The sequence below is a fragment of the Suricata suricatta genome, chromosome 8 (assembly GCF_006229205.1).
Source record: "Suricata suricatta isolate VVHF042 chromosome 8, meerkat_22Aug2017_6uvM2_HiC, whole genome shotgun sequence".
Taxonomy (NCBI): Eukaryota; Metazoa; Chordata; class Mammalia; order Carnivora; family Herpestidae; genus Suricata; species Suricata suricatta.
The window spans coordinates 22,373,296-22,384,698 of NC_043707.1; the positions used below are offsets into that span (position 1 = coordinate 22,373,296).

Genomic DNA, 11,403 nt, shown 5'->3' on the forward strand with positions numbered 1-11,403 from the left:
CCCACCTCCTGTTGGGGCCCTGGTGTGTGTGTGGTATGGGTGACAGGAGTCAGCATCAGAGCCCCAGGGGGGAAAGACTTAGAAGCCACTAGGGAGAGGAAGCTTTGGATATCTCCCCCTTGGTCCTGCATCTCATTTATGTCTTGATTTCAGGTAGGCTGTTCCACGGCTGCCAAGAGAATAGTCCAGAAATTGAACCCCTAATAGGACCACATTTGTATGTCATTTGAAATCACTTGTGTGTCAGTTAAAACTCAGATTCCACACAAAAATCCAGATTTTCAACTTCTCTTGAGAAATGGAAAAGTCTGGAGCTCTGAGTACTGGGGCCTGGTAATGGCTGCCCCCTTTTAAAGGGCCACAAACTCTAAGGGCCCACAATTCTCTGGTGCTCACACCTACCCACTCCACTCACTGATGTCACCCTCTTGGCCTCGGAGGCATTTGAGTCTGAGACCTTTGCTATCATCCTACTCGTCTGGACATAGGTTCTTCTTTCAGACTCAGAAATAGAATCATCCTATGAAAAGATTTGGAGTGTGAAGCTCCCTTGCATGTGGCCACAATAGGGTTATGTCACCTTCAACATCTGGCCTTTCCCAAGAACCCCAAGGTTCAGTTGTTTGGACCTTGCCTGTCACTTCCTGGGCTAATGCTTTACCTCCTTAGAGCTTCCCTACTTTGGGGGTTGGAGTTGACTCCTCAACCCAGAGACAGCTGGGGATTCTAGTAGAAATGGGGAAGAAAGATGCTGTCTGGGAGTGAGTTGGGAAAAGCTCTTGAAATGTAGAGGGTCTTCTACTGAGGTTTTTGAGCTTAGTCGCAAGAGGGGAGAATGTGAAGGATCTGGCGAGCGGGTTGGAATCCTGGCGGTACCAGGGGCTTGCTCTGCAGTTCTGGGTCAGTCAGCAGATAGTAATCAGTCCCCTGTTCAGGGTAGGCACTGCCTCAGGCACCAACACCAGACAGTTGCAGTCTCTGTCATCTTAGAGCCTAGCACCAAGGAAGGGGGACATGGGAAATATATAATAATAAATTATTAATCATACAATTCTAAGTCTGTTCCTCCATCTGGACCTTAGGGCCTCTGTATAATGTAAAGACAGAGCAAGACAGTCTTTAAGGAGGGTGACCATATGTCCTGGTCTGCCTGGGCCAGTTCCAGTGACTGTGGTGTATTTATTAATGGTGCCCCTTTCATTCTCAGAACGTCTCAGTTTAGGAAATAAATTATATGGTCACTTTATCTTTAAGAAACATTCCTGAGCTAATATACCAGGAGGTGAAAGGCTCAATTTCATCTTGTGGGTGTCCTTTGAAATGTCCTTGAGTGGGCATTTCTCTGGATTGCTGCCCTTTATATTGCGGTTTGATTATTGTTGAGGCAAGGAAAGAGACAGGAATCACACAGATGGCAAATCAGGAAACAAAGGAGAAGAACACCCTTCTCCTGGAAAGATGAGCTGGACTGGGGCGGGCATTAAGATACCAAGAAGACAGGGGTCCAGAGGAGAGGAGGCTTCTCTGACTGTCCCTCCCACTCTCACATCCCTCTCCATATTCCTCAGTCCTGCCTTCTTATCATGGATTCAGCTTGGATGTGGAGAAGCCCATGGTCTTTCGAGAGGATGGAGCTAGCTTCGGACAGAGTGTGGCCCAGTTTGGCAGATCAAGGTAGGCCCTGCCCACTCCCCCCACCCTCACCCCCGCAGCCTGCAGGCAAATGAATGACCATGGCGTCCTCAGAGGGTATCCTGGAGGAAGGGCAGCATGGGCAAGAAGTCTGTCCATCACTCTTCTGAGGCTGCTCACACCACTATTACTAACTATTCTCAGTCCCAGGACGGGTCACAAACTGCGGGGGACCAGCTCATGCACCCCAGTCGAAAGGTCCCTGAGTAGGTGGTTGGTGTCAGCGAACTAGCTATAGGAAAGAAGACAGACAACATGAATGGTGGTAAAACCACACTTTACTAAGAAATTCAGTGTCTTTTATGCCATAGGGGATTACACTTTTTTTTTTTTCTTTAATGATTACATAGTTTTTGGTCCTTGAAAAAGTAAAACCATGTTCTGGGAAGTATCATGTCTCTCAAAGAATGAGGAAGTCTGTCTCTCAAAGAATTTTCTTTTCTTCAAGTCCTTTAGCAGCTATGTCTGGGCAAGACACTTATCATTTAAGGAGTTAATTTTAGACAGAGGATTGTGTTTGCCCCAACAGCAGTCAGTGAGCTGGGAACAGAAATAATGTAAGGGAAAGCTGGCGCCACTAACTGACCCAAGTTGATTCAAAACTTAAAGGTATATGCCTTTTTGCTTTTGCAAAGCAACGAGAAATTCATAGACAGGTTAAACAGAAGCCACATGTGCAGCCCAGGAGGCCAAATGTTGTTTCACAGTCTTTTGACTTGTTTTGCAACTTCCCAAATAGTTCTGCGCCCCGGAGGCATAGCCATCAAGGTCACTTATATAGACTCTCCTGTGCCCTGGAAGCAGTGTCATTAATGGTCCCTATGCGGGAGGTTTTTTGGCCTACTGGGCCCCAACATATCCCCCTTTTTTACTTAAGAACTCAGTAGCTTTAAATTTTAATTGAAGGCCGGAAACACTAGATTTGAGGCACCGGTAAATGCAAGGCAAAAGAAATATCAGAGATTTGTTTATGCAGAGTGCTTAAATCAAAGTTTAGGTCAGAGTGATTCCAAATCCCCCAAATATGTTGTACCTTGTACCAAGAATGTTCTTTCTCATTTACCTGCAGGGGAGTTACACAAATCCATTTGTGGTCTGAATGGTATCTTAAAGATAATTGAATTTTTAGAGTTAATAGCTCTTGACCCATAGACATAACTGCCTTTTCTAGGCAAAAAACTTATCAGTAAGTTTTTTATCAATAATTTTTTGAGTAGTAAGAGCTAATGTCACAGTTTTAGACATATCGTTAACAAGGGAGGCTGTATGTACTTTTTTAATTAAAGCAACAGTAGATACAGTGAGCTTTTTAATTTGCCCCCAAGTAGGGAGGAGACTATTTTTGGTGTTAAATGACAGACAGATGTCATTTGTCCGTTTACAGGAACCTGGGCAGAGTCTTCTTATCTTCTGACTCAGGTTGTCGGTTGTCATCTCTGATGTAGTTTGATGGCGAGTCTGGTAAGGGTGTGGAGACTTGTCGAATCAGGCGATCTGGCACCCAGATAGGTGAATCATTGTCCTGTGGGAAAATACAAGGAAAACTTTGACCCGCAGTTAGTAAGACATCAGGGCCTTTCCAAGTTCCTGAGAGCACATCTTTCCATTTCACCAGGGGCTTTGTAGTTAATTTGTTCTGCCAATGCTTAAGCATTGGGGTTTCTCCGGAATTATCTGGAGTCAATGAGCTAAGATCTGATGAGGTGAGGCATACTTAAAATCTGAATTTTGAAGTCTCACTATTTGATTTTTTAAAATTTGATTAGTTCTTTCAATAATGGCTTGGCCTTGGGGATTGTAAGGAATCCCAGTTGAATGCTGAATGTGAAACTGTTTCCAGAGATTTTTTAAATTTTTTGATGTATGTGCTGACCCATTATCAGTCTTAATTTTGAAAGGCATTCCTAATGCAGAGAAGCACTGAAATAAATGTTGTTGAACATACTTTAAAAAAAAATTTTTTTTAATGTTTTTTATTTATTTTTGAGAGACAGAGAGAGACAGCACAAGCAGGGGTGGGTCAGAGAGAGAGGGAGACACAGAATCCGAAGTAGGCTCCAGGCTCTGAGCTAGCTGTCAGCACAGAACCCGACGCGGGGCTCGAACCCACAAACTGCGAGATCATGACCTGAGCCGAAGCCGAAAGCCGGACGCTTAACCAACTGAGCCACCCAGGCGCCCCTGTTGAACATCCTTAAAAGCCTCTCCAGTTCGGGCGGATGCAAAAAAGTGCATGAGAATAAGTAGCCACCGTGACATGGACACAGGACAGTTTTCCAAAAGAATTAGCATAAGTTACATCCATTTGCCATAAAGCATTAGATTTTAAGCCTCTGGGATTAATGCCCACGTGTGAGACCCCTGAATTAGTAGGTGGGCAGGAAGAACGGTTTTTAACTATTTGTCGAGCCTGTTCTCGAGTGATCTTAAATTGTAGCCTCAGAGCTTTAGAGCCTTGATGGTGAATCTTATGAGATTCCTGGGCTTCGTGCATAGGATCTATAGTTAAACAAGCAACTTTAGTATGCAAGTCAGCTAAAGCATTTCCCTCAGAGAGGGGGCCGGGCAGTTTAGAATGAGCTCTAATGTGTCCTATGTAAAAAGGCTCTTGATGTTGCTGTACTTTAACCTGTAATTTTAAAAGTAAACTTGAAATTTCCGTTTTGTAGACAGGAACTGTTGCAGTTTTAATTGCTGGAAAGAGTCCAACCACATGTCTAGAGTTTGAAAATAAATTAAACCTCTTTGGAGTTTCTTGAAATAATCTAATAACAGCAACAAGTTCAGCTCTCTGGGCTGAAATTTCCCTAGTTTGAAAAGAAATAATTTTAGGTTCAGACGGGGAACCAGAAGATTATCAGCGTAACCCAGGAGTGGGAAGTTTTTCAGGGGGCATCGTAAGGGGGTATGGCACCCTTGCCTCTCACATGTTAAAGAGGGCCAAAGCGTGAAGGACGTTTGTACAATAACTCAAGTGATTTAACCTCTGAGGAACTGGATCAGCTGCAAGGGTTGTAAGGGCACGAGAGCTTTGCTCAATCACACTCTCCTTACTGGCTCCTTGCTGCTGCTTCCCATATTTCCCGCGATTGTTTTTAATTGTACAAGATGCACTATGGCATTAGTCAATTTTTTGCCCAAATGTGTGCACGAAAGAAAGGTGGCAAATTAGGGAGAGGAGGTGTTAAAAGCCAATTGCTTAACTAACATGGTGCCAGCAGAAGGCGGAAAAAGAGAATTCCCACTTTAAAAAATTTTTGAGAGGCATTTAGAACTAGAATAACATTTACAGTAGTGTGTTTCCATGTTTTAAATTCTTGTTTAGTTTGAATGTAGTTTTTAGTTCTGAAAATTTCTACCTATTTTGGTATTAGCCTTAAAGATGTCAGATACCTGTATTTGTCTCAAAAGTCCTTTGTGTAAATCTCTCTCAAGAAACACGTCTTGTGATAAATTTTAGAAATGGACACTGTTAAAGATTTGAGAGTTCATTACATTTCCTTATTAAGAATGAATCTACAATCCAGGAAATTTTAGTCTTTTTGAACATAGAGAAAAGTATAATTTTAACCCTATACCAATGTACCTTTAAATTTTCATTCATTTTAATTTCAGTCTATCCTGAGCATATATAAAAATCCTTTTTTAATGATTCCCCTACACGAACGTTCTGCAACTTTCCTTTGCCTTTAAACTTTGTCCCAAAGTTATTTCTCTCCAAACAATCAGCCTCATTTAGGACAAAATTATCTTTTTTTACCATTAACAAAAATGTATTTTCATTTCTTATATCCTTTTTATATATCTCTCACTTTCCTACATACAGGTTGCTTTTCCGATTTTCAACAGTCCTAAGTACACCTGGCAAGTATACCTAGAAGTCTCAACTTCTAGGAAACCTCAGTCTTTAATTGAGGACTTAGTAACCAATTGAAAGGTGTTTACATTAGAACCCTTTTTTCTTTTTAGATGGTAAATTTATTAAGGACCAAGTCTCATTATAATTAATTCTTGTAAGCATGGCTCCTTGTAAAGCCTCATTAACTTTGGATAATGATTCCAAGGCCGAAGGAGTTAATTCTTGTTTGGAATTCGGATGGGAATCTCCATGCAAGATTTCAAACAGAGGAATAAGATCTTTCGTAGACAGCTTTAAAAGAGGCCGAATCTAATTAATATCTCCCAATAGTTTTTGAAAATCATTTAAAGTACATAAATGCTCTGTCTTTAATTGTAAAGGCTGTAAAGTCACAGTTTGATTTTCAATTATTCTTCCCAAATAGGAGTAGGGTGGATCAATCTGAATTTTTTCAGGACCTACTTTTAAATCACGAAGAGATAAAGTTTGGATCAATTTACCCAAAACGTTATGAAGATGGGCTTTGTCCTGATGTGCTAAAAGAATATCATCCATGTAATGAATCAAATAGATTTCTAGATATTTATTTTTGATTTCACTCAAAGCCCTATCAACATATTTCTGACACAAAGTAGGAGAATTTTTCATCCCTTGGAGGAGAACTTTCCACTGAAATCTCTGAAAGGGCCTTTTTAGATTCGGAGATGGCAGGCTAAAGGCAAACTGTTTACAATCATCAGGATATAAAGGTATGGTGAAAAAACAATCTTGAAGATCTATAACTATAATATTGTCTCCCTTTGGGAATTGCTACAGGGGAAGGGAGGATGAAAATTAGGTGGATCTTCTCCTTCTTTCTCTGCCGCATACTTAGCTTCTTCCTCTCCTAAATCTGTTTGATTGCCATTAATATCCTCCCATTTAGAATCTTCATCATCCTGTGCTGCCATTACCAAGGGAGTAGGAGTCTGACCTCTAGGGGAAAACGGAGTAGTATCTGTGGCTGTATTATTAGATGACAATTTATTTCCCCTATGGTCACGATCTAAAACATCTCTAATCAAATTCTGCAGAGAAAAAGCATCTACAGGGACATTTTTTGGTTTATGTAGAGGATAATGCAAGCGTAACTGTTCCCCAACTTTGTTCCAAGTTTGTAAGTTAACAGTGCCCTTTTCTGGAAACCAAGGACATTGCTCCTGAACAAAGTGTAAAAATCTTGCCATTTGGTTATGAGTCACCTTAATCCCTTTCTGATTAAGGAGGTGCAAAAGTATTTCAGTAAAAAGTTTTCTCTCTTTAGAAGTTGTGTTGCCCATCCCTTATTTTTTTTATGATACAGTGATGCAAAGACAGACAAAGGGTAGGGTGCCCCCCTCTAATGAGGAGACCAATCAGATACCTGTCTGGCTGTGTCCCGAAGGAACTTAGATGAAGCTTAGCCATGGCGGATTAGCATTGTGACTTACGATCGGAAACTATTCCGATGCTGCTATAAACCATATGCTATTTACCACGGTATCACAGACCAGGCCCACTTTGACTCCATAGGCTTTTGGGGACCTTAAGGGTCCCCACCCGTGGAGCCACAAATTCGAACTCGGCAGGCAAGCCAGACCAAGTTGCACATTTATTTTCACATACACACCAGAGGCTATTACATTCCCTCCCACAGAGGTTTTACAGACAAGACTGAGACATTTAGAGAAACACTTAATTGGGCAATAACTACAGATTACTCACCCTCCTTGTTCTCTATCTGATGCATAGAGGGGCCCTGGGCGCCCTGGGTGAGATCCTAACAAACCCGAAACCAGTAGAACTATTTCAGAGAATATTCTGCTTACCTTTGAAATGACTTCTACTCAGGTCCCTGTTCGGGCACCACTAAGGAATGCGGGGGACCAGCCCATGCACCCCAGTCGAAAGGTCCCTGAGTAGGTGGTTGGTGTTGGCAAACTATCTATAGGAAAGAAGACAGACAACATGAATGGTGGTAAAACCACACTTTACTAAGAAATTCAGTGTCTTTTATGCCATAGGGAATTACACATTTTTTTCTTTAATGATTACATAGTTTATGGTCCTTGAAAAAGTAAAACCATGTTCTGGGAAGTATCATTTTTTACCACAGAAGAGAGAACAGCCGTGAGAACAGAAATTACAAAAACAGGAATGAGGAAGTCTGTCTCTCAAAGAATTTTCTTTTCTTCAAAGTCCTTTAGCAGCGATGTCTGGGCAAGATGTTTATCATTTAAGGAGTTAATTTTAGACAGAGGATTGTGTTTGCCCCAACAGCAGACAATGAGCTGGGAACAGAAATAATGTAAGGGAAAGCTGGCGCCACTAACTGACCCAAGTTGATTCAAAACTTAAAGGTATATGCCTTTTTGCTTTTGCAAAGCAACGAGAAATTCATAGACAGGTTAAACAGGAGCCACATGTGCAACCCAGGAGACCAAATGTTGTTTCACAGTCTTTCGACTTGTTTTTCAACTTCCCAAAAAGTTCTCCTGTGCCCCAGAGGCATAGTCATCACTGGTCACTTATGTAGACTCTCCTGTACCCCAAAGGCAGTGTCCTCAATGGTTGCTATGTGGGAGGTTTTTTGGCCTACTTGGCCCCAACAACAAATTATGCCCAAGATATTCCTTCAGGAGGGAGGTCTTGAATCTGTCCTCCACGCAGGTTTCGCTTCATGGCATGTGACCAGTATAAGTGACCAGTGTAGTCACCCTTGCACTTGAAGTAATATTTGCAGTCTTCCTCTTGAATTTATTAAGAATTTATTCTTAGCATTTGTGTTTTGTCAGATTGATGGGACAGTGGAGGTGTGCTGGAAGGCATGGAGCTTTGACTCACCGGCAGTCCAGCCTTCTGTGGTGTGGTTCTTAGCTGCCTGCTTCCCCGCCCCCACCCAGTGGCCATTGCTGCTCTCATCCCCTAGTATGAGCTGGGCAAGGTCAGGGTTGGCTGTGCACAGTTTGTCCAGTCCTATGAGGGTTTGCACTGGCCCTGTGAGGATCACTGTGCCTGGGGGAATTCAACACTAAATAGCAAACAGGAAACACCAGGACAGGTAAAAAGGAGGATCACAGGGGGAAAAAAAGGGAATTTTTTTTTTCCAGAACAAGAAGCCTCACAGTTTTATTTCACACTAGCATCAGTAATTATGTACCTCTCCCTGCTTCCAGAAGCTCACATTCTCAGGTCTCAGAGACAGGGACCCAAGATGTTAAAGTCACAATGTGATGCAAATATAATTGAAGTCTGGGAAGCATAGGAAGAAAACAAACCCAGGAGGAAATTCCAGGAAGGTTCCACAGAGGAGGTCACATTGGCAATGAGTCTGAGAATACAAGATTTAGTTGGCCAAGAAGTAGCATACTGAGGTCACTGAGTTCTAAAAGTATGTCCATCCCCCTTCCTCACCTAGCTGTCAGGCTGGGGCCTGGAGGCAAGTGCAAGGTGCCAGAGTTTCATTTTTCATTGGTTTGTTTGTTTTGAAATATATAGCACAAAAACTGAAGTGCCCAATCTTGGGAAGGTCCAACTCAATGAGTTTTTCATATGTGTGTACCCAGGTAACTGCTGCTTGGATCAAAACGTCGACCATCCTCAGCCTCCCTCTCCTTTGTTCTCTTGGGCCCTTACTGATGATCCAAAACACAACAAATCCAAAAGATAGCCACTGTCCCATTTCCATCACCATCAGTTTGTGTTTGGGCACTATTTATTTATTTATTTATTTATTTATTTTTATTTCTAGTTAATTGTCAAGATGGCTTCCATGTAACACCCAGTGCTCTTCCCCACATGTGCCCTCCTCCATGACCATCACCTCTCTTCCCTTTTCCCCCTCCCCCTTCAGTCCTCAGTTTGTTTCAGTATTCAAGAATCTCTCATGATTTGCCTCTCTCCCTATTCCTAATTGTTCCCCCCCTTCCCCTCCCCATGGTCCTCTGTTTCCTGTTAGACTTATGAGTGACAACATATGGTATCTGTCCTTCTCCGCCTGACCTATTTCCCTTAGCATGACACCCTCGAGGTCCATCCATGTTGCTACAAATGGCCAGATTTCACTCTTTCTCATTGCCATGTAATACTCCATTGTATACATAAACCACATCTTCTTGTTCCATTCATCAGGTGATGGACATTTGGGTTCTTTCCATAATTTAGCTATTGTTGACAGTGCCCCTATGAAGAGCCTAAATGTCCATCACCTGATGAATGGATCAAGAAGATGTGGTATGTATATATACAATGGAGTACTACATGGCAATGAGGAAGAATGAAATATGGCCATTGTAGCAACATGGATGGATCTTGAGGGTATCATGCTAAGCGAAATAAGTCGGGTGGAGAAGGACAGATACCATATGTTTGCACTCATAGGTCTAACAGGAGAAACCTAACAGAGGACCATAGGGAGGGGAAGGGGGAAACAGAGTTGGGGAGAGAGAGGGACACACAGCATGAGAGACTACTGAATACTGAAAATGGACAGAGAGCTGAAGGGGGAGGGGAAGGGGGAAGAGGGTAATGGTCATGGAGGGGGGCACTTGTGGGGAGAAACACTGGGTGTTATATGGAGACCAATTTGACAATAAACTACTATACAACAAAAGAAAGAAAGAAAGAAAGTGCCGCTGTGAACATTGAGGTACGTGTGCCCCTATGCCTCAGCACTTTTCTCTCCCTTGGATAAATCCCCCAGCAGTGCTATTGCTGGGTCATAGGGGAGTTCTATTGTTAATTTTTTGAGGAACCCCCACACTGTTTTCCATAGTGGCTGTACCAGTTTACATTCCCACCAACAGTGTAGGAGGGTTTGGACACTATTTAAAATATATAGAGAGGGGTGCCTAAGTGCCTCAGTCAATTATGTAGCTGACTCTGGATTTCAACTCAGGTCCTGATTTCATGATACCTGAGTTTGAGCCCTGAGTGGGGCTCTGTGCTGCAGTGCCAAGCTTGCCTGGGATTATTTGTCTTCCTCTCTCTCTTTACCCCCCTTCCCTCTCCCTTTCAAAAATAAACATTTAAAAACTACATACACACGCATGTATATATCTATTGATTGTCCGCTGTTCACCAGTATTTACCATAAAGTAAATAAAATACGTTGGATGGCTTTCTGATTGCTACAAAATTATTGTTTTTCCTGGTTACTTTTGATGGACCACCTAAACACTGGAAAGACTAAGCCTAAGTGTCAGGAATGGATAGGGTAAAGAAAAGCATGCAGATGAAAATTTCACTCAGCCACTTATGCCAGCAGGTCCAAACTGCTACATCTCCAACCATTTATTTAGTTTTCATCAGAAGTCTTAGGCACACTAAGATTCCAGCTTTCCATAAAGGAATAGCTTTCTAAAAGGAACATTTAAAATGTCAACTTATTGGCACTTGTGTGGCTAATTAGTTAAAATACATCAGTATTTGTCTAATTTTCTCATCTGAAAGGAGATGCTGATGGCAGAGATAACATTTTCCAAAATTAAAAAACTATCTTCTCTCAAGATGTTTATAAAGCAAATAAATTGTTGCACTTACATGACTATAGATATTGATATGGAATCTGATAAGCTTCCTTTAAATTATCCAACCCAAATTGTTTATGTTATAAATTGTCTAATTACAGAATCATCTATTTGTTGTGATAACTTAGGTCTTTAGGAACTTTTCCATGTAACTTGAGGTGATCTATTTTTTGGATGCCTCAGAATGATGGTACCCCAGAAACAAAGTGCACTTACCCATGACTGGGAAATGCTGTTTTTGTTTTGAAAAGGGTTTTTTTGGGGGGAGTTTTGGTGAATGTTAAAAAACAACACTCAAACCATTTG

At 41.9% G+C, this 11,403-nt stretch overlaps 1 protein-coding gene and 1 long non-coding RNA gene across 2 annotated transcripts in view; both read left to right on the forward strand.

Moving 5' to 3' along the window:
* The window catches only part of LOC115297844, a 7,914-nt gene extending 4,754 nt beyond the window's left edge, over positions 1-3,160 (forward strand). The window contains exons 2-3 of the long non-coding RNA XR_003911491.1: positions 1,569-1,674; positions 3,077-3,160. This is a non-coding gene — a long non-coding RNA (uncharacterized LOC115297844). The remainder of the gene's footprint in view (positions 1-1,568; positions 1,675-3,076) is intronic.
* The window catches only part of ITGAX (integrin subunit alpha X), an 89,042-nt gene that overhangs the window by 60,966 nt on the left and 16,673 nt on the right, over positions 1-11,403 (forward strand). The gene's annotated exons all lie outside the window — the stretch shown is intronic.